The sequence below is a fragment of the Argiope bruennichi genome, unplaced genomic scaffold (genome assembly GCF_947563725.1).
Source record: "Argiope bruennichi unplaced genomic scaffold, qqArgBrue1.1 scaffold_29, whole genome shotgun sequence".
NCBI lineage: Eukaryota > Metazoa > Arthropoda > Arachnida > Araneae > Araneidae > Argiope > Argiope bruennichi.
In genome coordinates this window covers 90,001-92,500 of record NW_026605928.1, presented here as the reverse complement: position 1 = coordinate 92,500, position 2,500 = coordinate 90,001, and the positions used below count along the sequence as shown (strand labels likewise).

General features: G+C 45.4%; 10 non-coding genes across 10 annotated transcripts; 8 read left to right on the top strand and 2 right to left on the bottom strand.

The window, feature by feature from the left end:
- Positions 1-21: 21 nt before the first annotated feature.
- Trnas-aga (transfer RNA serine (anticodon AGA)) lies at positions 22-103 on the bottom strand. Its single transcript has one exon. It is a non-coding gene; the product is annotated as a tRNA-Ser (tRNA).
- Positions 104-247: 144 nt separating this feature from the next.
- On the top strand, positions 248-320 carry Trnak-cuu (transfer RNA lysine (anticodon CUU)). Its single transcript has one exon. It is a non-coding gene; the product is annotated as a tRNA-Lys (tRNA).
- Positions 321-520: 200 nt separating this feature from the next.
- Trnak-uuu (transfer RNA lysine (anticodon UUU)) lies at positions 521-593 on the top strand. Its single transcript has one exon. It is a non-coding gene; the product is annotated as a tRNA-Lys (tRNA).
- Positions 594-676: 83 nt separating this feature from the next.
- Positions 677-749, top strand: Trnar-acg (transfer RNA arginine (anticodon ACG)). Its single transcript has one exon. It is a non-coding gene; the product is annotated as a tRNA-Arg (tRNA).
- A 169-nt stretch (positions 750-918) lies between these two features.
- Trnas-uga (transfer RNA serine (anticodon UGA)) lies at positions 919-1,000 on the top strand. The gene has a single exon. It is a non-coding gene; the product is annotated as a tRNA-Ser (tRNA).
- Positions 1,001-1,492: 492 nt separating this feature from the next.
- On the bottom strand, positions 1,493-1,574 carry Trnas-aga (transfer RNA serine (anticodon AGA)). Its single transcript has one exon. It is a non-coding gene; the product is annotated as a tRNA-Ser (tRNA).
- Positions 1,575-1,718: 144 nt separating this feature from the next.
- On the top strand, positions 1,719-1,791 carry Trnak-cuu (transfer RNA lysine (anticodon CUU)). Its single transcript has one exon. It is a non-coding gene; the product is annotated as a tRNA-Lys (tRNA).
- A 200-nt stretch (positions 1,792-1,991) lies between these two features.
- On the top strand, positions 1,992-2,064 carry Trnak-uuu (transfer RNA lysine (anticodon UUU)). The gene has a single exon. It is a non-coding gene; the product is annotated as a tRNA-Lys (tRNA).
- An 83-nt stretch (positions 2,065-2,147) lies between these two features.
- Positions 2,148-2,220, top strand: Trnar-acg (transfer RNA arginine (anticodon ACG)). Its single transcript has one exon. It is a non-coding gene; the product is annotated as a tRNA-Arg (tRNA).
- A 170-nt stretch (positions 2,221-2,390) lies between these two features.
- Positions 2,391-2,472, top strand: Trnas-uga (transfer RNA serine (anticodon UGA)). The gene has a single exon. It is a non-coding gene; the product is annotated as a tRNA-Ser (tRNA).
- The last annotated feature ends 28 nt before the right edge of the window (positions 2,473-2,500 follow it).

Below are 2,500 nucleotides of genomic sequence, written 5' to 3'. Positions count from 1 at the left end.
CTGATACCTTTGGTGCAAGTACGTAGTCAGTAGGATTCGTACCTACGCGGGAAGATCCCAATGGATTTCTAGTCCATTGCTTTAACCACTCGGCCATGACTACACCAGTGAGTTTCAGGAATTCCACGTGTAGTGTATTGCATTCCAGATATATATAAAAAAGCGACCGATCGACTTTAGCGAGAAAATGCGATATTATAACGGATATAGTTTTTGACACGTTAACTGCAATCCGAGATCGTTGGCAGCCCGGCTAGCTCAGTCGGTAGAGCATGAGACTCTTAATCTCAGGGTCGTGGGTTCGAGCCCCACGTTGGGCGACATTTTTTACAGGAGCGAGTCGGCGTTTGAACGAAGTTTTGTCTTAAAATGTTCCCGTTGCGACTTGTTGCCAAAGAGACACGAGAGACGTGGGAGGGCAAATCGTGTTTACTTTGATTACGTTACCTCATGCTGTGCGATGTTTAAGACGAAGCATAAGGGAAGGAAAACTGGAAGTTTCACAGAGTAGAGCGTACGAGCCCGGATAGCTCAGTCGGTAGAGCGTTAGGCTTTTAACCTAACGGTCCAGGGTTCGAGTCCCTGTTCGGGCGGGAGCAGAATCTTTTTGAACATGTGACGTCGACAGTAAGGAATGGAAAGAAACTGCAAAGCATTACGAATGACGCGGATCGTCGGGCCCGTGGCGCAACGGACAACGCGCCTGACTACGGATCAGGAGATTCCAGGTTCGAATCCTGGCGGGCTCGCAACTACGCCAATGTTTTTAATTTTTTTATTTTTTTGCAGAGACACTCGTTCACCGGATCGAAAGGAAAATTTGCCGAAATTTTTAATCTATTCTTTCGAACGCGTTGGTGAGAGAGTTTTAGATACTTTTCGGTAATACCTACAAAGGCAAATCTTTGCTCCGAACGGGTAGTCGTGGCCGAGTAGTTAAGGCGATGGACTTGAAATCCATTGGGTTATTCCCGCGCAGGTTTGAATCCTGCCGACTACGATGAATTCTTCGCAAAAAAGTTTTTGGCGGTAGGATTTTGTTGCAGCTCTCTTTTAAGTCTACGTAGACTTACTTCTACATGGGTGATTAATTGTTGAATTGCAACATTTCCGGAATTCTCAAATTCGAACGGAACTCAAAATTTAGTGAATGTCGAATACCAATTCGGTGCAATTGGGATGGAAACGAATCCATATATCGTTTTTTTTCAAGTATATCGCGAATTTCCGGACTTCGCGAAATTTCTGGACTAGAAATTTTGGCCTCTCTTTTCGAAAAAAATAACAAGACTTGTCTTGGAATTATATGGCGAGCATGGGATTGAAGTTGTCGTCCTCTTCATCTGATGACCCTCCGAAAAACGACGTCTTACACAAAACAAGCGTAGTGTAGCATAAAATGCGGACGTAAATGTAACTAAAACTTCCATTCGAGATATGAAAAAACGCGATTTCAGAACGAAGTAAAAAGCTGATACCTTTGGTGCAAGTACGTAGTCAGTAGGATTCGAACCTACGCGGGAAGATCCCAATGGATTTCTAGTCCATCGCCTTAACCACTCGGCCATGACTACACCAGTGAGTTTCAGGAATTCCACGTGTAGTGTATTGCATTCCAGATATATATAAAAAAGCGACCGATCGACTTTAGCGAGAAAATGCGATATTATAACGGATATAGTTTTTGACACGTTAACTGCAATCCGAGATCGTTGGCAGCCCGGCTAGCTCAGTCGGTAGAGCATGAGACTCTTAATCTCAGGGTCGTGGGTTCCAGCCCCACGTTGGGCGACATTTTTTACAGGAGCGAGTCGGCGTTTGAACGAAGATTTGTCTTAAAATGTTCCCGTTGCGACTTGTTGCCAAAGAGACACGAGAGACGTGGGAGGGCAAATCGTGTTTACTTTGATTACGTTACCTCATGCTGTGCGATGTTTAAGACGAAGCATAAGGGAAGGAAAACTGGAAGTTTCACAGAGTAGAGCGTACGAGCCCGGATAGCTCAGTCGGTAGAGCGTTAGGCTTTTAACCTAACGGTCCAGGGTTCGAGTCCCTGTTCGGGCGGGAGCAGAATCTTTTTGAACATGTGACGTCGACAGTAAGGAATGGAAAGAAACTGCAAAGCATTACGAATGACGCGGAACGTCGGGCCCGTGGCACAACGGACAACGCGCCTGACTACGGATCAGGAGATTCCAGGTTCGAATCCCGGCGGGCTCGCAACTACGCCAATGTTTTTAATTTTTTTATTTTGTTTGCAGAGACACTCGTTCACCGGATCGAAAGGAAAATTTGCCGAAATTTTTAATCTATTCTTTCGAACGCGTTGGTGAGAGAGTTTTAGATACTTTTCGGTAATACCTACAAAGGCAAATCTTTGCTCCGAACGGGTAGTCGTGGCCGAGTGGTTAAGGCGATGGACTTGAAATCCATTGGGTTATTCCCGCGCAGGTTCGAATCCTGCCGACTACGACGAATTCTTCGCAAAAATGTTTTTGGC